Source organism: Camelus bactrianus, chromosome 11 (assembly GCF_048773025.1).
Source record: "Camelus bactrianus isolate YW-2024 breed Bactrian camel chromosome 11, ASM4877302v1, whole genome shotgun sequence".
Taxonomy (NCBI): Eukaryota; Metazoa; Chordata; class Mammalia; order Artiodactyla; family Camelidae; genus Camelus; species Camelus bactrianus.
This window is the reverse complement of record NC_133549.1, coordinates 32,328,115-32,355,769: the sequence shown is the minus strand read 5'-3', so window position 1 is coordinate 32,355,769 and position 27,655 is coordinate 32,328,115. Positions and strand designations below refer to the sequence as shown.

The following is a 27,655-nucleotide window of genomic DNA, read 5'->3' as shown; positions in this document are numbered from 1 at the left end:
GTCGATGCCTGTGGAGGACTGGTGGAGTAGGAATGACAGGAGAACAAAGAGGAGTGATTGTAGGGTGGTAGTGAGTGCAAAGCTGAACTGGCTAACCGTGGGAGGTAGGCCAGATGGAGAGGCAATGGGAGGCCAAATCAGGGTGATCGACAGGCAGAAAAGGGGGGCCTTGGGTGATTGACACTCACAGTGTACACAGAGAACCAGGAGGAAAGAGAAGGAATGTGGGAATCCAGTTGGCTGAATGGAGATTTTTTAGAATTTCAAGAGATTTTAAAAATGGAAGACTTAAAAATAATCATATACCAGAATTATAAATATACATGTCTTCTTAGAGGGCAGTATATAGGCCAGTGGTTAATAGCAGAAGATTTGGGTTTAAATCCAAGCCTAACTACTGTTTACACACTCACCGTGTGACCACTTGGACATAAATTTTCCCTCCCCACATCCACTCTGCTTTGTTCCTTGGATGATGGGCTGTGTATGGACCAGGCCAGTGGGTTCCCTTGCCCTCTGGGTTCCACTTGGGTTCACCCAGTGGGGAGCACTAGCAGGACACGGAACACAGGGAGGAGAGTAAGTAAGGCTGGGGTATGGATTCGCCCAGCTCTCTTCCTGTGGGATTGCCCTGGGCTGGCTGCATCTGTGCACAAGGCTCTTTCTTTCAGAATCCTGGTACCCATTCCCTGCCCGCCCATCTCAAGCCTTGTATTAACTTGCCCACTGTTACCTTGCCTCAGGCTGATGTGCCAGGCCTTGTGGTTTCCCACACCTTTTAAATTACCTCTTTATTAAAGACTGCTTAAATTACCCAATTTGATTACGTGGTCTATTTTCTATTGGGACTCTGGTAAAATCACCTTGGGCAAGTTACATGGGCTTTCAGCCTCACTTTTCTAATCTGCAAGATTGAGATAATAGTAGTACCTACTTCACAGGTTTCGGAGAAGGATTAGATGTGACAGTGTAAAATCCTTACACCATGCAGGGCATGTAGTGAGCTCTTAAAACATGATGATGAAGGTGTAGTATAAACTCCAGAATCTCCATTTATCCATGTACAGATTTATGGAGATGAGTAGATCAGGGACTGCATGTTCATAATAGCAAGTAGCATTTCCTGATGTATCCCCATCAGTGGCAGAATTGAAGGGGCAAATTGGGGAAGGAGAAACTCTAACCACCTAGTAATGCCTGTTAGTCCCTCCTCCCAAAGACATTTTAGATCGACAGTATCAGAACCTAATTTGTGGGAAGAAGAAATGAATTATGCAAAATACTCTACACTACAATTGGAATATCTCTAATATACAATCGAAATAAAAAAGAATGTTTTTGATATGCAAGTGCAGCTTCAAGACAATCTCCATGACCCTCCCCCTTGACACACCTTACCTGTAGCCCCCGTTAAGTATGGAAATTGTAGAGCCATCCCTGGTCCTCTTGACTGTGGAGTCTTCTCTGGTTTTCCTGATTATATGGCTAATTGAAAACTTTAAATGCCTGGGTGTGCCTTTTTAGTGGCACAAAAGTAATGGTCTTTAAAACTTTTGGTTCAAAAATGCCCTCAGTGGAGAAACAGCTCTGAGACTCTTCCTTTACTTGTTATGACTTAAGGCAATGCTTAGACTTCGCTAAGTGGTCTGAAGGATGAATCCATAATAGCAATGCCATCTTATGCTTGATTAGAATCTTATCATTTGGAAGTGTTTTGAGTCACTTTTCAAAAGTGAGACGTCATCATCATATTGTAAACATGAAGCTTCCTTGAGGCCAACCACCAGGAGTCCAGGCGCTAGTGAATGAGTATATCTTATCCGTAACAACCTCTCAGAAAATAAAGCCTCCAAACCTCCATCAGTGATCCACTCAAGTTTACCCCGACCATGATATTCAGGAAGGGAGGCATTTTTGCCGATACGTGTATTCACCCATATTCACATGTATACACTTGGAGTGCTTCTGTAAACTTCACAGATCATTTAAGTGGTGTCATGTTTCATGTCCTGTATGCTCATAGGCTGCTTAGAGAGATGAATCTGGAAAGGGGACCGGGAGAAGGGGCAGCAGTGATCAAGAGCAGACTTCCCATGGCTCAGCTCGGGCTTTCATGATTCTCTGGTGTGTTCCGGCCCTGGGTGCTGCTGACAACAGCAGAGGACGCCTGTGGCTGGGCTCACCTAGGCGCCATGTAGAGTTTTAAACCTGGGGTAACAACTTCAGTTTGCTAACGTCTTGTTATTCTCAGGTCCCTCCATTTGATTTTCCCCAAACCCTCAAATCTGGAGGCCATTTCTGCGTTGGCACATATATTTATGTGTCTGTCAGCTTTATCAGGAATGTGGTTGCATTCAGGTCTGTTGTCCTGAGTGCCTTTGTTTGTCGCTGCATTCCACGCAGTTCGGTCTTTCAGCCCCCGTGTATTTACTAACTATTCAAATGCCTTGTGGTATTCACACACAGATTATGTAAAATAAAAAAAAATACATTATTAAGGCGGTGGATGCTGTGAATGGATTATTACAATTTGCCTATCATGGTAATGGCACCTGTTAGAGGTGTGATACAAAAGGCAGTGACAGGCAGTGTAATTTAGTAATTGTGGCCATTGTACTGTATGGCTGGTCAGTTCACCAGGCAAGTACAAAGGAGGCAGTGTTACAGCAGAGCAGGGGTGGGGACGCTTAATAGAGAGAGCTAGTTGTGCACTGAAAGAGACTTTTGGTGGAGGGCTAACTCCCAGGGGGCAACTTCGAATGAGTTGAAAAGAATGAACAAAAGTACAAAAATGGTACAGGTTTTCCTATTTCAGCTCTTAAAGTGACAGACGAGTCATGTTGGTGCACATGGCCAGCTCTTTCTCCTACTGCCAAAGGAGCTTTTTATTTTTTTTTCCAAAATACTCAAAGTTGCGTTGTCAATGGCAGTCACATATAATGTACTCTTTTCTTCTCCTATATGTAAAACATCCTGGGTCAAAGTTCAGATCTAACTGGCATGGGGGCGAATGCACTATAGTTTGTTGTTGGAAACAAATGGTTTTCATTTGTCTACAGTCAACAGCAGTATTTAAAGAGCACATAACCACAGATTCAGAAAAGAGGTAAATTTATATATCCTTTTCCTCTATTAATTTCCCTCCCTCCTTAGTATTATTTTAGTATCATGGGTGGTTTTGCTATGAGTCTGAAATTTCTAGCGTACTACCAGTGAATGTAATTCAGGCTGAACACTGGCATCAGAATGGGTAACAGAAATTAACAGGAAGAATTTATAAAATATATTTTTCTCCTTACCTCAAGAACTCATGAAGTCAAGCCATTTCTCACGGCACTACTGAGAAATATTTGAGTGGGGAGTGAGGGGAAGCACAATGAGAAGGACCAAATATGCCAAGACAACTTTTGTAACCCAAAATAGAATGTCCTGGGTTCCCTTTTGGAAGACTGTCAAATTGAGTGCCACGCATCACTCCCCTGTGATGTCAGGCAGAGTGTTGGGTGTGCCTTTGGAAACAGCAGCTTCCTCTACTGTCTGTTGCTCGCTTTACTGTCCCCGTTCAAACTGTGACTGACAACAAATCGAGCTTCTCTCAGGGTAGATACGGAATATTTTTTATGGGCCAGGCCATGTGCTAGGCTCTTTATAAGCCTTTCCTCACCTAATCTTTGCTCCCATCTATGCAGTCTAGGTAGAATTACTCTCCCCATTCAACAGATAAGGAAACAGAGGCTCGGAGTTTCCATAGCCTCCTTCTGTGCAGTGAGTTGGGATGATGTATTCACATTTTGTCCATGTTTCTATACATTTTTATCTATATTTAGAGAGAGAGAGACATATGTGCAAAAATAGTACATTCAATTCTAAGCATCCATGTTATACTTGTAGTGATGGTTGGCAGGGTTTTGAAAATTGAATTGAGAAAATTAGTCACAAGATTCTAGAGTCTTATCATGCAATAAAATATCAGCATTTTGTCCCACAAATCATTTTAATAGCATGGGCAGCATGAACTAGGTCCTTTAGTAAGGGTGGATCAACTTGTAGAATGTATAATGCTACTGGGAGCCAGCCGAGTTTTAATAAAGGGCCACACAGAAGAAAATGTATGCTACAAAGTGCCGATTCACATCTCTTAACTTGTGTAAATAGTGCTGCAGACAGTACTAGACATGTGTGAATGGATGAGGTATGCCACTGTGCTGAATCACTCATGCAGGGCTTTGGCCATCAGCCCGATGAAATGGGCGTGCCACTTAAGAGGGTGCCAACTGAATAGATGCAGTTGTGTGATATTTGAAACGTGATTTTGTACTTTTGCTGCGTGGAACAGCTATTACAGCTTGTTACTTTCCTTTGCACCAGTTTTGACATCTGAACATTTTTAACTGAAAAAGAATGTCATTTTCATGAAAGAACTTCCTGTACAATAAAGTTAGCATTTCTAGTCATCCTAACACATGCAATGATTTGATAAGCTTGAATATTCTAATAGGCAGAAGTTTCGTTTCCCTGCTTCCTAGAAATCATTCCAAAGTTTTCAGAATAGCCACGGGGAAAGATGTGGGGGTTTATTTCTGGTATCACATTGTACAAAGAAACAACGGAAGTATGGATTTTTGGGGGGAAGGGGGTGTTGTGTCCCTTGCCCTCCTCCGCCTCTGCCTCATAACGTCACTAACTATGGAATGAATTAGCATATTGACATACTTTGTATAAACAGTCTTCCACAACTGTAATCTAGCACGTAAGCAGAGAAAGCCTTGGGTGTTTTGAACAGACAGAAGTGGAATCAGAGATCAATATTCTCTAGTTTAAAGATTGCACTTACATCTGATAAAACCACCTGGGTTTCCTCAGCGGCTGAGGTCAAGGATGTGGCCGCAAACCCGTGTGCTCATCAGACCGTTGGAGTCAAGTCCTCTGTTTGTATACAGTGTATAAATGGGAATGTGGATAAACACTGCCCTCTCCAACCACATAATTACGTCGATTGCTGAAAAAACCCAGAAATGTACCAAAATATCACAGGGAAGCTATTTCTAACACGACTTTGCTCTTTATGGCTAAGTGGCAGCCACTGTTTTTATTTTTTTCTTCTTCTAAATTATGTGTTCTTGTTTCAAGCATTTAGATGATGCAAAACAGATTTTTGTGGCAACATTCTTTTTCGCAGCCAAAAAAGCATTCAAGGAAGTGCTGTACTCCTCCTAAGTTGCTATTTATTCTGGACCCTTTGTGTTATCGGCATAAATTCATTTCATCTTAAAACGAGAAACAACCTCCTTCTGGTTGGTTTTGAGAACTGCTAATAATGCCAATAAAATATACAACTAGGATGGAAGTGGAAGTTTCTAAATGATCAGTTAGAAACGGAGAAGAATAAGTGAACATAATAGTGCAAAAAAATAATAACCTTTATGGTTTTTCAGCAACGCTCTGAATAACGCAGAGTCTTTCCAACAGAGACTTGTGAATTCTTCATCTCGATAAAATAAAGGATCACTTTGTGATTGCCTGTGACCTATAATCACAAAAACAAGTAGTAGTTTATTATCAGTCTTTTAACATCCACTTCCTTATCTCTCTATCCCCTTTTCCATTTTTTTCTCTTCTCTGTGGCCACTGCTTTTGCCTGGACCCCGCCTCCTCCTCTAGCCAGTCTCCTTAGAAACAATTGTGGTTAGCAGAGTCGGAAGTCCAAACAGTTACTCTCATAGCCATGGTAAAAAAGACCAAAGTAAACAAATTCACCATTTCTCATTTCCAACATCTCCATTTTGCACATCCTATTATTACAGCACTTAGTTTTAGGGTAACCACTGGTGATTTAGTTGTCTAAAAATGGCCAGTGGTTTTTAGCAGCAAACACATTTTATTCTTTCATGGACCTTGAAATTTTAAACTCAAAAATTCCACATCCATAAACTTATGTTGTCCAAGCCCCGTCCATTTATATATGTAAGTTCACATTTTCATTTGTTTGTCTGACTTTCTTAGCCATTAGATTCAGGATCTGAGCAGAGAATTATATGTTTCAGTGGGCCCTGAAGCCCACTGATGAGTATGTGAAGTACAAACCCCTTTTAATAGCTATTAAAATCAATTGTTTTAAGAGTGCTTCAGTGACATCAAATTTGTGGGAAATTTACTATTTTTCTGTTTCTGGTGTTTCTAAAAGCATAGTTGAGATTCCTTAGCTCTATAAATGTTCTTTGTGAATGCTCTTTTCCCAAAATTCATTTAACAAGTTTAATACCTGCTGTGTACCTACCACCGTAATAGTCACTGTGGAAACTGGAGAGGCGTATAATATATGTTTTCAAGAGTTTATAACACAGGAGAAAGAGAGTTAAACAATACCAGATTAAAAGCTGGCACGGAGACTGGCACAGAGAATAAATAAGAGTGTGACTCAGAGAAAGGAATTGGAAAGGATATCGAGGGAAAAGGACTTAACTCTGACTGTTATACATTAATAAAATGGAAGAAAGAGAAAGTTAATAAAGTTTGTTGAAGGAGACATGTGAAGTGGCTGTGTTAAATGGAATTCCCTGAAATTTGATATCAAAGATACCTTTGCAGACAGTGCTGAACATTTAATACTGTTGTTGTACTTTTAGAGAACTGAATGTAATGAGCACATTGTTTAGTCCTGTTCCCATAATTTGGATGGATTAATTAATAAATGCACAAATATAGTTATACTCAGAATTAGCTTTTCAGTGGTATAACTGAAATTATAAAAATGTATTCCGAAAAAGTAGTAGGATTTTCCCCCCAGTGTTAGGGAGGAAAGTGACTTTTAGACTTCCCTTCTCTCCCTCCCTCCAAATTCCTGAACTGTTTTAAGTGCCTCTGATGCTTTCTTACATTCTTAGTGCATTGTTTGAATCAGGAGAGGGGAGTTTTTTTGTTTCATTTTGTTTTTTAACCTTAGCTTGTGCTTGGTTGGTTTTAGTAAAATAAGGTTGAAAAACCATGTCTTTCCCATTGAAATGAAATTAAAAACCACTGCAGCTCTGATGTCATGAAAGAAAAATGAGGTGGATTTAGACAGGAAAATTGTGTAAAGAAATCTTTATGGGGCTTTTAAAGGAGCTTGTACAGTGTCTTCTAAGTTGAACTAAGCTGCAGTTGTATGTTCAGCATGTGTGTCTACGTTGAACTTATTTTTATGAGAAGAAAAAGTAGACAAGCAACAGAAAGATATATGGAAATATGAGTGGCCTGGAGCAAAAAGCAACAAATATAGTTTGTTTTTCCAGCTCCTCTAAACAAGTTGCCATTTAGGCCGTAACATTACGAAGATTTTTTCCTTTTGCAAAAAAATGAGTAATTTCTAAAGCAAATCCATACCAAAAGTAGTAAATATAATAGGTTTCAGAGTATCACTTCAGGATAGTACGTACATAGGATGTCCTATTTGACTGTAAGTCATTCAGTGAAAGACTGAAAACGTTATAACATGTTTGATAATTATGTTTATTCAGTTTGGAGCTAGTCACATGTTTTCCTTTGAAAAGAATGATAATACCCTCTTATAAACTGAGAGTGTGAAGAAGGATGAGGCTGTGTTTCACTCCAAATGGCTTAAAGACAAGCTCTTTCCTGAGTCCTTCTTGAACTGCAGGTACAAAGTAGCGGCGAGTAGTAAGGCATGAACCATAAGTTTTATGAGCTCTGCCAGTCCATAGCCCTCACACAGGCTGTCACTGTGTAGGGCTTTAATGCATTATAATACGTGTTCAACACGTTCTCTTAACTGGCAGCATTAACTTCCGGGCACGTCATCACTGTGTCATGAGTTCGTTTAATCACATTGCTCCTTTATTCCAGGCTTTGTCCAGCTTTCTTACCTCCCCTGACACCTTCAACCACTTGCAGAACCCAGTTCCTGGCAGGGAGGGAGGCGTTTATTTCAGTCAAAAGCATCTGTGCAGCTTTCTAGAGTCACTTTCCCTGTATATTTCAACCCTTTGCTTCTTCACCTTTCTTTTCTATAAAGTTTTATATTGAAAGGGCAAATGTCAAAGATTTTTACTTCTAAGAAAACTGTTTTATTTGCCTTATTGTGTCTGAGAACTGGTTTGTCTTTGTGAAATTAAAACCTCTCTCCTCTTAAGAAATGGGAGAACAGAAGTAGGGGAAATAAATTGCAGAGAATAACATCTGATGTATTTAAAAATAATAGTAAAGAGAATAGCTAACATTTGTCGAGTACTCACTATGTGTAGACACCATTCTTAGTGCTTTACATGTGTCAAGTCACAACAACCCTCTGAAGGAGGTATCATTTTTGTCCCCATTTACAGTGAGGAGGACACAGAGAGTTTGGTAATCTGCTGAAGATAGCGCTTCTAGAAAATGGTAGAGTGAGGATTTAAACCAGCGCTTTGACGTCAGAATCCAAATTCTTGCCCAGAAGATTATTACTACACACACAGGTATTAAGTCAAAAGAGGGAAAAAAATGTGTTGTCAAAGCCTCAATTTATTTCATGAGAATTGCAATGTGCATTTCCTTAAAGATGATGATTTATAGTTTTCTTCCTTTTTATAGATTTAATGTGTATAGGGAGTGAAGGGCCAAACCTTAATGTTAGGGTGCTATTTAAGTGTAGATTTCTAGTTTTCATGACACAATATTTTTGTACTCAGAATATGAACTCAGTAAATGAACATAGCTTACTTTTCCACTCGATGTTTTTGCCCTAATCTCTATTAGGGGTATTTTGAGTCTGAGTCATGTTTCCTGATATTTAGCGAGAGATGGAAGTTGGTAGCCACTTGGAAGCTTGTATATGGGTGAGTTGATATAAAGAATTTTTTTATTACTCAGAGATGATAATGGAAATGTATGGTTAGTGAATCAGGGCAAGTTATAAAGAGGAATGTAGAGTATTGGATACATATGAGATATATAAATATATACAGACACATACACACATATACAGAGAGAGAATCTATTTCCCTATATACATGTATATGTGAAATATATATATTATATACATATATGTAATTTATTTATTTCATTAGATCAGAGATTGGGAACAAGAACAGAAGATATGTTCAGGGTAATAATCAGTGTACAGAAAGATAGCCACAGCTCTGGAAAGAATTAGCTTCAGCTACGGTATCTCTCTTCTTGGCTGTAATGGTAGAAGCTGAGCATATAAAACACAGGCATTCAGCTTCCTATTATGTTCCCAGAATTATATTACAAGAGGTGTTTTCTAAAACAATTCTATATTTTTTAGTATATGAAATTTACCCACTCTGAGCCTTAACCACATCTTGCTGACATGATAAACTCCAGACATCTCAGGCTGGTTTTTAGGGCTCTGAAGCTCCTTGCCCATATCTCCCAGCATCTATGCTGCAACCATATCCTACTGATTATCCTGCGGGTTACTTGGCATGGTGGACAGAATGGACCTCTGAAGACATCCATGACCTAATCTCTGGAACATGCAATTATTTTATGATACGTGGCAAAAGGGACTTTGCAGATGTAATTAAGGTTACAGAGCTTAAGACAGGGTGAGTTTCCTAAACTTGGTGGGTCCAATCTAATCACATGAGCTCTTTTAAAGAACTTTGGCTGGAGGCAGAAAAGATTCAGTGTACCTTTGCTGGTTCAAAGTTAGAGGGGCAAAATGGTAAGAAATACAGGGGAAGGGTATAGCTCAAGTGGTAGAGCACATGCCTAGCATGCATGAGGTCCTGGTTTCAATCCCCAGTACCTCCTCTAAAAATAAATCAGTAAACCTAATGACCCCCCCCAAAAATTAAAAAAAAAAAAAGAAATACAGACAGTGTAAGGGGCTAAGAGAGTTCTCTGGCTGACAGCCAATAGAAAATGGTGACCTCAGTTGTACAACCACACGGAACTGAGTTTGGCCAACAGCCTGAAAGAGCTTTGAGGTCAGTTCATCTCCAGAACCTCCAGAAATGAATGCAGCCCTGGCAACACCTTGATTTTGATCCTGTAGGACCCAGAGCAGAGAAAGAAGCCATGCCCACCTGGACTTCTCATCTTTAGAGATAATAAATTTGTGTTGTTTTAAGCCATAAGTTTGAGATAATATGTTGCAGCAGCAAGTGCCCTTTCTCCACCCTTTCTGACTCTCAACATCTGTTCATCCTCCAAAGCTTAACTTGAATATTTCCTCATTGGTGCTTCCATGAAAGTCCCAGTCAGAAAAACCACTTCTCCGTCTGTTGATGCCATTGGGTTTCTGCCTCTGCAGTGGCACTTCTTCATTGGGCTTAGTGATGCATTTAGATATTTGCATTCATCTCTCCCTTACTAAATCATAGCACTTGGAGTCTGTCTGTGCTTTGGTTTATATCCAGGCATTATTTGTCATAGTACTTTATACCCAGCAAGTGTGCAATTCCATAAATGTTGCGTCCCGAATGTCATCCTCAGAGAACACATAAATGATTAGATTTGGTGCCCAAGTACATTACTCAATTTGCAAATTATGAGGATACATGGGGGAAAAAAACAGATGTTCTTATCCTCATGGCGTTTACAGTCCAGTGGAGGAAAAGAAGATGTTAATGATGTAATCCTGCCAGTAAACCCTAAATGAAGGTTGTGTTTAGTTCCATGAAGGAAGGAGATACAGCCCTATGATACAGTGCTTTATAATCAAGTGTTTATCAAATGAAGGACTATTCAGCTTAAAGGAGAGAATTCATAGTGATCATTTCAAATAGATTAGAAATATAGACAGGCATCGTATACCAAGAATGAGCATGATCTTCTTTCCCATCTTCTTAAAGGATGCATCCTTTAGGAAATTAAGCTGCAGTCTGAAAAGTGTAGATCAGACCAAGAGTTTTCAACCTTGGCTCAATGTTACAGCCAGCTGAGGAGCTTTTAAAACTTACTAATGCTTGGGCCCCACCCCAGATTAACTGAATCAGAATCTCCAGGGTGGGGTGTCAGCAACAGCGTTTTTTAAAGCTCCTTAGGGACTTCAGACACCAGTGAAGACTGAGAACCACTGCTTTAGCATTTTCAGTGCATTTCCAGAGGTCATAGTCAAAGGATAGACAGGGTTGTGAAGCAGACGCAGTGAAAGCCGCTTCCTCAGAGGGAACTCTGCAAACAGGGTAGAAAAAGCGACCTCAGGGTGGGGTGGTGTCAGTGGTTCTGTCTAAAAGCAAGCCGGCACTGATTGTCTCTTGTTGTCTATTTCATAACATTTATTAGGGGAAAAAAAAAAAGAATTGTTTACTATAAAAATAGGGTTTTTTCAACCCCCATATAGAAAGTTTAAGAAAAATAGAAAAGCATACAGAAGAAAATTAAAATTACTCGTAATCCACCAACCACTCTAGATATTTTTTAGCAACTATTCAAACAAACATCACAGGCTGGTGGATGCGTGTATGTGTGAACATGTTCAGACAGGACATGTGGTCACCCTTTTTTAATAAAACCTGGTCATATCACAGCATGCATTTGCTATCATTCTCTGTAAGCATTTAAGTTTGTAACCCTGAAATATATATATATATATACCTATGTATTTTAAAAGCCTGCTTTAAAAAAATTAATACAGTATGAAGACTTTTCCATATCATCAAATATTCTGCTGAGAAAAAAAAATTAATGGCTGTCTACAACTCCACCCTATGACTATATCATACATTTATTTAACCAGATTCCAATTATTTGACATTTTGTCTTGATTTTTTTTTTTTTACTGTTCTAATGTTGCAGTTGTGATAGTCATTCATAATTTTTTGCATAAATTTTTGGCTATTTCTTAATGATAAATTCCTAAGAGTGGAATTGCTGGGCCAAAGCACATGACTATTTTCAAGACTTTTTTATATGTAAAATCAAATCGCCCTCCAATAAGCGAAAGTAGGTTAATAATTTGCTTTTCCTAAAACCTTCATTGAAACTGATCCAAAAGATGCTCTGGTGGCCTTGCCGCATTTATTTATCACTATTAAGGCTGCTATTTTCTCTCATGTTTATTAATCATTGTAATTCTTTTGCTTATTTTTGCTTTGAAAGTGAACTTTTTTGTTGGGATGTTTGTGGGTTTCTTCTTGATCTACACAAGAGCTCTTCTAGTAACTGCTCTGTGTGCTTCATGTTTGTGGCATACTTTTTTCAAATCTTATCAGTAGGCTTTTTCTACTGTTTTTTTTTGTTTTGTTTTGTTTTGCTGGGAATTGGACCCAGGACCTTGTGGATGCTAAGCACGCACTCTACTACTGAGCTATTACCCTCCCACCCTCCCACCTCTACTGTTCTTGAAGTACTGAAATTTTGAATTTGATGTGGCAGAATTTTTTCTTTTTAAAAAATGTTTTTCTTTGAATTTATGTTCAGAAAAACCTTTCCTGTTATAACTAAGACCAAAAACAAACTCTTACTTTCCTTCTAATTCCTTTGTGGTTCTATATGTTACTTCTTGGTTTCTTGTCTGGTTCTCATTCTTTGGCACTAACTTGGATTGGAAGTTCAAGAATGAGACAGATCTGGAAGAGTCTGGACTCTTGTGCTCACCGTGACCTCTGAGAATTGATTGAACCTCTCTGGGTCGGATTCTTTGTCTGTAAATGTTAAAGGTAAAACCTAACCTGTGAGGCCTAAATGAGGGGACGAATAAAACACTGAGCTCAGGGCCTGGCACACGGTAAATGCTAAAATCAAAAACAAAAAACCCCCACCAATTTATTCTAGTTGCTTTCTTCAGAGTAACATTATCAGACCACCATTTGAAGACCCAAGACTCAGTTGGCTTCCCCTAGTATATGTGACATCTTGATTTGGGGCTGTCTCCAGTTTGACCCCTTTCTCTGAAGTCTCTCTAATTATCTAAAGTGTATGGTTGTATTTTCATTTGTGCAGCCAGTTTATGTACTGTTTATTGAAAGGTCTCTTCCTTCTCATCTGAATCATTCTTTTCCTTCTGTTCAGTCTTCAAATGCACCTTTCTATTCTCTTTAGCCTTTGACTGACATTTCTGTGAAGCATTTTGTGATGTGCATTTAGAACACTATGTAAAAATAAGCCGCATTGTGTTATTTAAATATTTAGAGGGCTTTGTAGCCTTGCAGGCTATTTTTAAAATGACCTTTAAAACCATTTGCAAAGAAGACAAAAGTAACGGGGAGAAAGCATAACCTTTTAATGTTTCCTTCATTAGCAGTGTTCTCTCCCTTGGATGTATTGTCTTGCTTTGATAGCTCATAATGTAGGATACATCAAAGACCCAAATAATGGAGAACAATGGAGGACGATTTTTAAAAGCTTATTTTGTATTATTGCTGCCACCATTAGGTGTCATATGGAAAAGATCCCCTCCTTTAAAAAAAAATAATAACCTGGACTCATGATTGATTTTCCATGTACTGTGGGCCCTCTCTGGAATGCAAGTATGTGAATAAAGGCCTGCTACATATTCATACATGAACTGGGCCTTTCCGGTTTTCTCAGACTTTGCTTTTGTGAAATGATTTTATTTTTTGAGAGGAGACAACCAATCTACATTGTATCTGATTTAGTAATAACAGGAAACCAGGTTGTAGTAAGATACTGCCGGTACCCCTTCCTTCATTCAATCCTCCATTCACTGTTTCTTCAAAATATACCAGTTACTCTTCAACAGTGTTCTAGGTCTGGAGCCAGAGCAAAAGCCACTCTTCTAGAAACTTCCTTGAGAAGCAAGGGTGAGAGAGACAGGAGGCCAGGGGCTGCTTCGGCAGCTAGGAGGGTCGAATTTGGGGCTGAGTGAGGCTGTAGTGAGGTAGCAGACAGGACACAAGGAGGGGTCTGACTGGGCTAAGAGCATATTAAGCTAGAGAAAGCAGGGAGCTGGAATGTGGGTGTCTTTGGTACTGGGTGGATGGGGGACAGGCACATTAGACCGACTTCCTTTATTTTAAAATAGAATCAGGACTTAGAGAAGATACTAGCCTTGGATCTTGTAGTTTAGCTAGGGCAGGCATATTTATGTGAACAGTTAAGTATTAGGGCAAAATAGTATATGGCGGGTGCCAGGGAGTGGACAGCCAACAAGCACTGGAGGAAAAGGCCTTTGTGGAGGGCTTCTAATACCAGACACTTTGTTCTCGACTCAGAGAGAAATATGATATCCCAGCGCAGGGCCTGGCACACAGAGGGCAACTCAATAAGTATTTTTAAACTAAATTATATCATGTGTTTTGCATTTATTATCTCATTATCATTATAAAATAGATACCATTATTATCTCGTTTTCTAGAATCAGAAATTAAGGTTTAGAGAAGCTAAGAATCATGTCCAAGTTCACGCAGCTGATGTGTGATGAAGCAGGTTTTAAATCCAGGGTTGTCTGACTCAGAGCCCCAGTTATTAACCTCCAGGATGATCACAAAACATTTCTGAGAAATGAAATATTTGAAAACAATGTTCAGTAGATAGAATAATGCCCCTCTCCCTCAAGATGTCCTGTGAATATATTATTTTAATGGCAGAAGGGACTTGGCAGATGTGACTGGTGATGCTCTTAAGATGGGAAGATTATCCTGGATTATCTAAGTCATCCCATTGAAATCACTAGGGTCCTAATCAGAGGAAGGCAAGAGTGTTAGAGTCAGAGAAGGAAATGTGATGATGGAAGCAGAGGTCAGACAGAGAGATTTGAAGATACTATGCCACTCACTTTAAGGCTGGAAGAAGGGGCCACAAGCCAAGGAATGTTGGTGCCTCTAGAAGCTGGAAAAGGCAAGGAAACACATCTTCCCCTAGAACCTTCAAAAGGAACACAGCCCTATCAACACCCTGGTTTGAGACCAGTAAGATCCATTTCAGACTTCAGACTTCCAAAACTATGAGAATAAATCTGTGTTCTTTTAAACCATTAAGTTTGTGGTAATTTGTTACAGCAGCAGTAGGAGGCTAATACACAGTGCTGCAAAAAGATTAGTTTAGCAATGAAAAAAACAGAATGAAGCCACACAGAGAGACTGAAGACAAGACCGGCGAGAAGGCTGTTGCAACCATCCAGCCCTCAGCTGACTTGGGACTATGTCTCTTCTTCACCTTTTATTTCCTTGCTGACACAGATTGTGTCTTTTGGGTTGACTAGTCATAGTTGGGACCGGTAAATTTTCCACTCATTTTTTTTCTTATATTAACAGCCTCACTTGAAAATAAATGAGGGGAATTATTCTTTGGGGAATTGAGGAGTTGAGGAGAATTAGCTAATTTTATTCCTAAGGGGGGAAAATGATGATTTCCCATGTCTCCCCAAATCTTCCTTTACCACATGTGTATATGACATACATTGAGTAGGAACCTATATTAGGTTGGTTTTTCCCTTGAGTCAGCAGCACAAAGTTGGCTAGGACAATATAAAATACATTTTTATTCTTTTAAGAATCCTACACGGTGCAGCGTGAGAGTGAGAACAAGAGATAAAGAAAAAGGTGGCAAATAATGGGGAAGTATCACTTTCACTTATACATGGAAAAAAATTGGCTGCAATTTGGAATTTCTAGAGGAAATCACAGACATACTGTCTAACATACAATGACCGAGGTGATGTCTAGATTAAACATTCATGTTCTGTCATATGACTATTTGCTGAAATATTTATGGTAGAATATACTTCATTCTTTTTTATGATTAAAGTTTGCCCAAAATGTACATGCTTATTTATGCCTCTGGGATTAGGGTCAACTGTTGATGTGGTAGGCAACAGATTAAAGTAACTTTATTTTTTAAATTCACTATACTTAATAGGTTGTACGTGGGCTTTAAAGTATACCAGTTAATTTTAACCTTATAGCCTCAAAAGCATGTAGATGTTTAAATAGATTGTGGCTGTATTCCCGTAAATCTCACATTTGTATCTCCAGCTGTGGACTTATATCTAGCTACCTACCTGACATGTCCAATTGACTGCTATTTGTCAACTCAAGCTTAATGTGTCCAGAACAGAACTCTTACTTCCCCACATCCTTCTCTCTTTCCAGTGTCCTTTATCTCAATGGAAATTTGTTTCCATTTCGTTGTTCAAACCAAAACCTTGGAGCCAACTTGGATTCCTCTCTCTGTCTCACCCCTCACATCCAATCCATCAGCAGCTCCTGGAGGCTCTGCCTTCTAAGGACTTCCCAAAGCTGACCACTTCTCTGCACCATCACTGTTACCACCCTGATCCAGCAGCACCTCTGCCTTGCGCTGCTGTGGTGGTCTCCTAATTGATCTCCCTTCTACAACGGCCCCCATATATTCTTTTTTTAATCGTTAGCAGCCAGGTGCTTTGAAATCTTAAATCAGATGAAGTCATCCTATGATCAGACCATCCAGTAACTTGTATCACATTTGGCACAAAACCCAGTCTTTACTGTGCATGGTCCACGTGGCCTCCCGTTATTGGGCCACTTAGCCCTCCAACCATAATTCCTACCACTCTTCTTTACCCGACTTTCTGAAATGCCTAGCACTTTCTTGCCAGAGCATCTCTGTTCTTGCTAGTACTTCTGCCCAGAAACCCTGCTCCCAGATATTCCCTAGGGTTCACACTTGCTTTGTTCATGTGTGGCCGCCTCAGAAAGCTCTTTCCTGACCACCTTGTCTAAAATACTGTCTCTTGCATTCTCCTCTTACCCTACACTTATCACAGCCCGACTTTGTAGTCTATATTTATATGTCCTTTTTTTTGGCATCAGAAGTTAAAGTCTAGGAGACCAGGTCTGTTTTGGTCTCTGCTGTGTCTGTAGCTCCAAAAAGAGTGCCTGGTCAAAAGTGAATGTTCAAAAAATCATGAATGATTAAATGAATTTTTACAACCGTTTAAAATTAGTGTTGGGTGTGAATTACATTATGACAGTTATTTGTAGTCATTCATTGAGAGCATGAGTATGTACGTACAAATATTCTGTCTGCTGTGTGCAGAACAGTTCTTCATGCTAAGGATTCTGAATAGGCAAATATGAATAAAGTGCAGTCCTGTGCTTCCCCTCAAAGCATTTACAGTCTAAAAAAGGAGATAAATTTCAGTAAATGTTGGGTTGCCAAGTCTAACTTGTAGTGACTCTGAATACTTGAATCATATTGCAAGGATGTTCTTCGGAGCGTCAAAGAAGGAAGTACTTAACTCCAGTTCCTGAGATTAGGGAAATCTTCATGAGAGGGAGAGGTGAAGTCTGGCCTGGCTTTTGGACAGTGAGTAATATTTGAATATGTGGAAAAGGCATTCTGAGTGAAGGGAACTGCTTAAATAAATGTACAAAGGCAGGAAAGTCCAAGGTGCTTTTCTGAAGGAAAATACTGACCAACAAGAAGCCAAAATCAATAATACCCCAATGACAGTAAATATTGATGTTCAGTAAAAACCGGTTGGCATGTCTGCTACACATAAACACTATTGCTCATATTCAAAACATGCTGGACTAAAATTCTGAGTCACAATATTTGCTGTATTTAGCATATTTAAACATTTCTTTCTATAGGAAAACTTTTGTAAATGTGCCTGGTCTAATTTATTTCATACCAACCAGGTGCTCCGAGCTTTGTCGACATTCTTTTTATTTACTGTTTCTCTGGTATTTGGCCACTTTTATTCGTTGTTCCATGCCTCATCCTAGGAAGTAGTAGGTCTGTCCTGTTTGCTTTCAGAAGTGTGACTGACCAGCATGACCCTTGACCTTTAAGCTGATGAGCAATAGGAGTTCTCCAGTTATTCCATCATGAAACAAGGATTCTCTGTAACAAATATCATCAGTAAGGCAAGAAAAGAGAAGTGGCATGTGCTGTAAGGTGTCATTATCTGTTAATGAGAATGGTTCACATTTTAGTGTTTTTAGGAGTAATTTTTCTCAAGGACTTTGAGAAATGGAATAAACAAACACATTTGAAACTGGATTTAGATTTTGATAGAACATGAATGGTCACAACTAGGGCCCTTTGGTGCCCTAGAACTATTCCCATAGAGATAGACAGTATATTTCCATAAATTCTTAAGAAAACATGTGGGTGGAGTCTAACCCACATTCTTCTAATTGCTGGGGTTAAAGGCCATTAAGAACAGGAAGAGCTGAAAAATGCAGGCATTAGTTCCTCACATGACAATCGCTCTAAATAGAAGGCCATTTCATAGACTGCAATTTTTTTTTTTTTGGTTTATAATTATTTATTAGAATTCAAAGCTGTTTGCTCTTCTATCCCAGGAGCATCCATTCAGCTACCTCTCAACTGGTAAATTGCATTTGACTGCTGCTGTGAAATGCCCCTTAAATCTTAGGGTAACAGGTCTGCCTCTGCTTAAAACTCCTTCTTCCATGTCTTGTAGCAACCCATCTCTTCACACCTTTATACAAAAGCTCTCTGAAATCTGCACCCCAAGCAAGCCATCCAGAAAAAATCATATACCCGGTAGCAAAAAACTTCCAGACATGTCAAAAACTCAAGTCCACTCCTTCAACTTCCAGCTAATTCTGCTTAGCGCCTGTTTGCCCATGAGTACAGCGTAAAGCCTCTGCTGTAGGACCTGGGAATAAACAGTTTCATGTAAACTTAGGTGCAGTCTCAACGGTCTCTCAATCACCATTTTGTGTGCCTCAGTTAGGATAAAGGTGGTAGTAATTCTCATCATCCTCACAGTCAAGAGTAGCAAATAAAATGTCATCATTGTGGCACATTCAGTAGACTTTCAACCCAACTTTACTGTTTGAGGGTATTTCAGTAACTCACCCCAGTAACAGGTCTCATCCATTTGGCACGTTATAAAACAAAGAATATCCAATGGAACGTTTTGTGCCACTAAGTTAATCATTAACATCTCACCATTTAAGCCTCAAAATAAAATTGTTCAGAAATCCATTCTGCCCACTACTTTTAAACCATCACAGGCTTAGACTTCATTTTTTAATGTGAGCATTTCTAAAGTTAACACGAGCAATGGAATGTCAAAAGTGAAAATTAAGTCATTAATTCTAGCATATTCCTTTCCTAATTAAGAGTAATTATACTAGGGGCTAGGTCTTATTCACCCTTTGACCTCAACCTTGCCCAGTGCCCAAGACTTAATGTTCGCTGAGTGAATGAAATTTTTTTTTCCCTCAAATCTTTTGCTTAGGCAGGTTGACAAATGCAAGAGGCATACCCTGAATGTTGCTGAAAATGAACAATTGGTATGCAAAAGTTCAGCAAAATTCAGCCGAAGCAGCCTAGGACTTAAAGAATAAGCTCAAAAAATTAAGGAAAATGGAGACTTATCAAAGCTTTCTCCTAGATTGATCCTTAATCCTGAAATGTTTATCTTTAATTTGGAAACCTTTCAAACCCTCGAATAGTTCTAATACCTTTTGATAACAAATTTTGAAATGCCTCAAATAAACTCGAAACTCTGATTGTTTTTAATTGTAGAAATATTGAGACCTGTGGATTTATAAGACATTCTGATGAGCTTAAAATTAAGAATATTATCAGGTAATCTTTAGGAAGCAGCTATATACCATATGTTTATAAGGGATGCATACGTTAAGAAATTGTGGTCAAAATGTCAAACAGTAAAACAGCAGAGTTCAAGCTAGTTCACATCAATATTTATGTTAATTTTGTAAACATTTATTTGGGTGATTTTTCTTAATAGACTGAGCTTTAGAGAAGCACCTTTATGGAAACACATCAAGGATCAATTTCTTAAAAAAATCGTTGTCCACATAGAACTACATGATAATGTTGTCCGTATAGCCTGCTATGCAAAAATGTGCTGCTTAATTTTTTAAAAACCTGTTACACGACTGAGACAGTCATTATGTCAACTAAATAGTTATTAGGAGTCAGGAGTGTTTATTGTTAATAGTATTTTATTTTTAATCCATTAAATAAAATGTGGAGACTAGCGGAGTGGGTTCCTTTCAGGCGTCTGGTAATTAATTATGATGTATTTTGCCTCAGTCGTATGGCCTTGCTGGCTGTGTAACGCAGCCGCACCAAGGGGAAAAATGACTTGTTTAAGCTGATTTGGACCTTGTGGCATTTAACTGTGTAACATTAAGTGTACCAGGCTAAACCCTGATGAATGTAGACACTGATTAACTGGGACCTTGTGGACAACCTAATGAGATTAAGAGCCCGTTTCCTCATATCCCAGAGGCTTTGAGAGACACCTGTCCCACAGAAGTCTTTTGGTCCTGATGGTGTGGCCGCTCTTGTCACTGATGTACTCAGAGGTATAGAAGGTTTTGTATAATTTTTCAGTCATATTCATTGTCTCTTTTTTCTGAGTATAAGCAGTCATTGTTTTGTTTTGGTTTGTGTTTGGTTTGATTTTGAACCATGTCAACGGTAATAGTACTTTTCTGAAGTGTCAAGATTTGTCCCATTCAGATTGTTTTCCCCTAGAGATTGACACTGTTTTACTTGTACTTTTTCACACTTTGGATCTCCAAATATGTCCTAGGAATTTCTGAAGTCCCTTCCCCTTTCATAAGATGCTCACAGATTTCTTTTTTTTTTTTAATTTTTTTAATTTTAAAAATTTAAAGTTGAAGTAGAATTGAATTAGAATGTTGTGTTACTGTTGGTGGGAATGCAGTTTGGTGCAGCGCTGGAAAACAGTATGGAGATTCCTCAAAAGACTAGGAGTAGACTTACCATATGGCCCAGGAATCTCGCTCCTGGGCATATATCCAGAGGGATCCTTAATTCAAAAAGACACCTGCACCCCAGTGTTCATAGCAGCACTATTTACAATAGCCAAGACTTGGAAACAGCCTAAATGTCCACTGACAGATGACTGGATAAAGAAGATGTGGTGTATTTATACAATGGCCTACTACTCAGTCATTAAAAATGATAAAATAATGCTATTTGCAGCAACATGGATGGCTCTGGAGAATGTCATTCTAAGTGAAGTAAGCCAGAAAGAGAAAGAAAAATACCATATGATATCACTCATATGTGGAATCTAAAAAAAAAAAAAAAAGACAAATAAACTTATATATAAAACAGAAACAGACTCACAGACTTGTGGTTGCCAAGGGGGAGAGAGGTGGGAAGGGATAAACTGGGAGTTCAAGGTTTGCAGATACTGATTGGTATATATAAAATAGATAAACAAGTTTATACTGTATAGCACAGGGAAATATATTCAATATCTTGTAGTAGCTTACAGTGAAAAAGAATATGAAAATGAATATATGTATATTCATATATGTGCTATACACCAGAAACTGACACAACATTGTAAACTGACTATACCTCAGTAAAAAAAAAATGTTGTGTAAGTTTCTGGTGTTACAGCATAGTGATTCATTTATACATATATATATTCTTTTTCATATTCTTTTTCATTATAGGTTATTACAAGCTATTGAATATAGTTCCCCATGCTATACAGTAGAACCTTCTTATTTATCTATTTTGTATATGGTATTCTGCGCCTGCTAATCCCAAACTCCTAATTTATCCCTCCACCCACCCTTTCCCCTTGGGTAACCAGAAGTTTGTTTTCTATGTCTGCTCACAGATTTCTTAGACAGTCAAAAGGGGCATTACATCTTCAGACCAGCTCAGTAAATGACAAACAAGAATATCTTCCTGTCACCCCTGTTATCACCCCCTACCTGCCACCTCCTCCCCTGCTCCCCACCCCACCCCCATATACACAGCTGTGACTTCTGATTACCTGTAAAGGAGAAAAAACAGTTACTGTTGGCATTTAGCAATACCTGATAATAATAAAACCTTCATGAGTTCATCATCCTTAAAAAGCAATTCATTTAAGTCCTTCTGGCTCACAGTTTCTTGGCAGCGTTTCCCACTGCCCAGTGTGCTGTACATTTAGGATTTGGGGCTGTTGGTGCCAGATCAACACGCTTTAGAAATAAGCTCCTCTTTTTTTTTTCATCTGGGAGTTAACCAATGGTTCAAGGATAAGAGTAAACCAGTATAGAATGGAAGCCAAACCATTTAGTCTGTTGTTAATTTTGCATAGTGGGTGCTCGGGGGCCAGACTGCCTGGGGTTGAATCCAACATTGCCTCTGCCGCTAACTGTGTTGGTTTGGGTAAGTTATTCAATCTCTTTATACCTCATTTTCGTCACCTATGTAATGGGGCTCTTAACAACTTCATGGATGATTAAGAAGATACATCTACCCAGTACCTCTTTTAAAATAAATAAGTAAATAAATAAAACCTAGTTACCTCCCCCCAAAACAAAAACTAAACATAAAAATAAATAAATAACAAAGAAATACATCTAAGGAGTTATACACATAAAGGGTTAAAACTCATATGTGTAAAGAATTGGGACAACACCTAACACAAAGTAGGACCTCAGTAATTTGTGATTATATCTTTGTTTTTCTGTCTCTATCTCTCCCTCTCCTCACTCTCCATCATCCCCTCTTTCAATTTTTGCTTTCTCATGATTCTCCAAAGAACCGAAGGTACACTAGAGTTAAAGAAAAGCAGGACAAAGAGAAAATAATAACTACTTTAAAGTTATTCAGAAATTCATTCTCTAAGGTTCTACACATTCATTAGAAGTGGTTTATAAGCTTGCCTCGAACTGCCTATTTGACCAAAGAGGAAATTCTGATCAGTTCTGAGTTAAAGTAACCAAAAGATAAAACATACAAGGGGGTTTGGAAAAGCACAGCTTCCCTCAGCCCCGAGTTTTGAATGTCACTCTTCTCCTGGGCCCTCCCAGCAGGGATGCTGTGGGATGTGGTGGACAATGTCTTCAACATTATCCTTCATATTATTTCTCAAGTTCAAACAAATATGGGACTAGGGCAGCACTCCCAGATTTATTTGATCACAAGCCCTTTTTTACAGAGCATCTTGCTAAACTAGCATTCCACCAGATGCTTCCTGCAAGTGGGGAATTACCTATGTCTATGAACGTGGTAAATTGGAAAGTTCAAGAAAAGAGAAAATCCAGCATTCTGGTTAAAAGGGCTTTATAGTATGTGTATATATTTGCCTGCTTACAGTCCATGGACATGTCTTTGAGTGTTCTTGGAGCTTTCAAATAATTTGAAACTGCTATGCACACAGAAACTACTGATTATTTTGCTTCTAGATTTCAGTCTGGTTCTACATAGCACCTCTTTCTTATGGAGCGATTTGCGCATATTCCTGTATACCAGGCTACTTATAGAAAACAAATAAATGAACTTGAAAAAAAAATTTTTTAAACTCTGCGAAAGTTAAAGTCTAAAAGAGATTACAAAACATCAAATTTCTGATCCTTCATGTATAATTTATGATCTGATGACCTTGGCTAATTAGTGGCATATTTCTTAGTATGCAGTGGTGATCACTGAGTACAATTTTACCCATGTAAGTAAATGAGGTATTCCTCTCATTTAGAATAGTGTAATAAAAAGATGTCAGAAATGGACATTTCCCTCAACTCAAGTGGGTTCACCATCTAGAAGTTGTCAATTTTGAGTTAATTTATTAGTTAAATATATAACTGTGTACATGTGCATAATGTTTGTCTGACTATTATATCTCTCTTGTGATTAGCCTCTTCTGAAAATTTGTGCGGGGGGGAAATAAAGTCGAAAAATTCCTTTTGGTGTATGTGGTAACTTTTTCCCCCTAGAGCTGGGTTATTTTTGGTTTCAGTGGTCTTCCTGACCCACACTAAGTCGTCCAACTGCCTTTCCAACCTAATCTCCACCACGCTCAGGCTCCACCTTCCACAGATTTTTACTTGACCCCCTCCAAGTCCCCCTCATCCCCAAGAGTGTGACAAACCCTGACCTGGCTCCTGGGGGTAACAGATGTGGAACAATCAGTGTGGTATCTCCTTCCCTTTCTTCGCCCCCTGATGTATCCTGAGGAGGCTGGGCATAGTGCACACTAGGAGCTGTATTAAAAGGGAAGGAAACGTGCAGGAGAGTAAACGAGTAATCCAGGAGGTAGAAGAAGAAGGGATAATTGGTTCCCCCACTTTTCCAAGCAGAAGAAGAAGGACAAGCTCATAGCTGTGCTCACTTTTTTCCACTACAGCCTCTCTGGCTTCTGAACCTGTAGCCAAGTGTGCTGCTTCTAATTGCATGGATTTGCCTACTTCCAGAGACTGTTCCATAGACACTGGAAGCCCACCTCTCCGTCTGTCTCCATCAGGAGTAGAATGGACAGATGGGGTGAAAACAATAGGTGTTTTTATTACAGCTAAGAATCATACCTATTCAGTCAAGTCCATCCTATACTTGCAGCCCCCCGTATAGCCCCCACAATAATGCTTACTTAGGAAGACCTGACAGATAAAGGAAAGGAATAAAGTAGGTCAGGCATAGGACAAAGGGGCCTGGGGGAAACTAGCATACAGCCTATCCCTAGAAGAGGTAACTGTGAGGGAGGGTGAATTTGAAATTACTAGATGGTCCCACTTTTCAAGCAAAGCAAGAAATTCAAATATTCTCATGGAAGTTCTCCATTTTTTAAAACCCTGTGTGGGTCAAACAAAACTCATCTGTGAGCCACATACAATCTTTGGGTCATCGTGTGCTAGTCTGATCTAAATCTTCCCCTCCTTGAGTTTCTCCTCCTTCACCAAGTCTTCCTGCTTGCATCACTCCATATGGGCTGCAGGGATCAGAAGTCTTGCCTGGGGCTGGAAAATCTGCTTCCAAGCTCATTCAAATAACTGCTGTCTGGAGACCTCAGAGTTTTATTCCACCCCTTGGGCCTCTCCATAGGTGACAGTACTCACAGCATGGAAACTGGCTTCTCCCAGTTTCTTCTCTTGAGCAAATGGTCCAAGAAAGAGTGCAGGTTAAAACAGTCAAGACAAAAGCCCTGATGTCTTTTTACCTAATCTTGGCGTTGAGGTATCATCCCTTGTGCAGTGTTCTACCCATCACATGGACCAACCCTGATACAGTGTGGCAGGGACTACACAGGGTGTGGATGCCAGGCAGTGGGAATCACGGGGTGTCATGTCTTCTTGGAGGCCGGCTCACACAGCACTTACTGTAAATGCTTTCTGAAATACAAACACTCACCCCAGGCCTTCCTCCTTTGAAAAGTTTCACTTTAAGCCCTTTTAGAATTACTTAAAGACATCCTCCCAGTAGTATTAGACGGGGACTTCCATATCATTTGCAGTACAGTTACGTATCTGTTTAACCAGCTGTTTAATTTTTACAACAAAGTACACCCAGTCCTCTAGATGTGATCAGTGCAGCACCGTGTGTATAAATAGAACACTTAAGGGGTTCTTGAGGAAGCAGTGTGAATGATTTGCCAAGGAAAAATGATACACAAGGGCTGTGGGCCACTGGACCATAGTTTTTAAGTTTGTAGGTATTAGTTCTTTTCTATATTTAGGTCATTGAAAGAACCACTTAAACCACATATAGACATGCTGGCAAATATGTTGAGTCAATGGTGTAATTATTTATTTCATGAAGGGGAAATAGGCCTTTTATATAACAATCTTACAATAAGTGTCATTTTTTTATGTGGAAAAATAAGCACCTGTCATTTTCTTGTTATTCTAAGGTCGGAACCTACCACAGAGATTTTAATATTTGAAAACTATTCCACTCGCTGGAATCTCAGCATTTAAAATGATGATTTTCTTAAGATGCCGCATTCTGATACACTGTAGCTGACCTTTCTTGGTCAGAAAAATAAAATCTTCATCACCTCTTGTTTCTTACTCTACTCTTTCCAAACTGCTTGGAAATGGGATTAAATGATCAGGATGCATTTTCATCCTTCAGCATTTTAATTAGCATTTGTCTGTTGGTATAGCTATCATGAGATTTAGCAGCTTTTGCAATCACTAGACCTTCAGTCAAATATTTGTACTTTAGAAATTGTCTTAACTAAGTTAACTAGTAAAAATGGGGTTGGAAGTAAAAATGGAATGGAATGGGGTTAAAATCTATGGAAAGAATTCTCATCAGAAAAAAATTTTTTGTGGGATATATGGTTATGATAAAGACTCAGGGGATCTTATTTTATTTATATATCAGTAAATTTTAAGAAGTTCCTCTTAAACTGTGCTGCTTACGGCTCCTGAAAAAAACTGGGTATATGCTTTGTGGAGGGATTAAGTGAAGAGGTATAGGGTTGCTTTTTGAAACAGAATTCATTAAAAGAAGAACTTACTCCGAGAACAGGAAGCAAGTAATGTTGAACAAACACTTTAAATGGTTAAATTAATGAAGATGGTCTCAGCTTTGATGATCATTAGGAAAATATAAAATGTCTTTTTGGGTGGCTAAAAAGTAGCTTTAAAAGTAATTACATTTATGGTAATGATGAAAAAAACTCCAAAATAATTTGACAGTATAAATTCTGAGGATAGGGCTCATATCTTATTAATTTTTAAAATCCCCTTCCTGAATCTAATACTTTGAATATAGTAGACAGACAGTAAATATTGGATAGAAAAATGTATAATATGGTAGATTTTACTAATTTAAATATTTGACTCTATTTCTGCATAGAAGCCATGTTCTTGTTTTAAGAAATATCCTAATTCTTAAAGTCTTTCTTCTAAATATTCTGTCATCATGAAATTATTGTGAGTATTTATCTGTGTGCACCCCTCCCTGCCATATCATCACCCCTCAGTGAAAAAAAATCACATTGGTGAGGTAAATGCACTGTTTGTTTGGCAAATTCAGTGATGCCTCATGGACCAGTGGTCTCAAATGCGCGTGGTAGGGGGCTTGCTGGTGAAGCCCCTTAGGCAAATCACTTCATTCTGAATAGGACTGTGACTCTTACTTGTAAAGGATGGAGAAGTTTAGCCATATTATCATGAAATAATGCCAGTGTAGACCCAGACATTTTTAAAGACTGCACCCCAGCTTTTAAGTGAAATATTCCCCCCCCCCAATTGTGCTAAATACACAGGAAAAGAGAAAAAAGCTGACCCTTCACACAGATACTGAGTTCATAAAATATTCAGGCTTGAGAGATGCTAGACCAAATGCTTGTTATATACACGTAGCATCAGTTTGAAACGAGGTGCACTTAGCATGTCTTCTTCTGATTAAAATCATCTTCAGTGTTCCAGAGGAGTCAAAGAAAGTGCATACATTTCTAGTCTTTTTTTTTTTTTCAAGTTTTTTCAAGATCATTTGCTTAGGATGGCTCTGTGGCTAAGCCTGTGGAAAACACAGGCAGCCCCAGTAGAGTCCTTAAGAGCTTCAAAAGATTCCAATGATTAATGATTACTGTTGATGCTCTAGGTAAAAGCCCCCGAAATCAATCATCTCTTGAGGCTCGTAGTCTCCTTCTCCTTTCAGAGGTCTCTCCCAGACCAAAACACCAAGAAAATGTGCCATAAAGTCAAAGAATCCTTAACTTGGAAAGGATCTTTGAAGTCATCCCATCAATTTTTATCTTCTACCCACGTTTCTTAGATAACTGACTCTAATATTACAACCTTATACATAAAATAATTTTGATTCAAAGGGATAATTAAATTTGTGTTCACATTTCTTTTGTTTTGCTTTGATAGCTTATTACCTGGCACTTAGACAAAATGCTTATTTAAGAATTTTTTTCCCCTCTTAAATTCAGAATGTATCCAGACTATCTGAACTGTCCAATCAGCAAATTAGGGGAGAGTGACTGTCAGTTGTTGTCAGGCAGATTTGTGCTGCTTGCTTAACACGGTTGACTCTCACCTCCTCCTAG

The 27,655-nt window shown here is 38.9% G+C and overlaps 1 protein-coding gene and 2 non-coding genes across 11 annotated transcripts in view; 1 reads left to right on the top strand and 2 right to left on the bottom strand.

Annotated features, from left to right (window-relative positions):
• Positions 1 to 27,655, top strand: part of VTI1A (vesicle transport through interaction with t-SNAREs 1A) — a 341,670-nt gene that overhangs the window by 115,968 nt on the left and 198,047 nt on the right. The gene's annotated exons all lie outside the window — the stretch shown is intronic.
• LOC123612793 (small nucleolar RNA SNORD24) lies at positions 18,584 to 18,665 on the bottom strand. The gene has a single exon (XR_006720075.1). It is a non-coding gene; the product is annotated as a small nucleolar RNA SNORD24 (small nucleolar RNA).
• On the bottom strand, positions 18,820 to 18,881 carry LOC123612789 (small nucleolar RNA SNORD75). Its single transcript, XR_006720071.2, has one exon. It is a non-coding gene; the product is annotated as a small nucleolar RNA SNORD75 (small nucleolar RNA).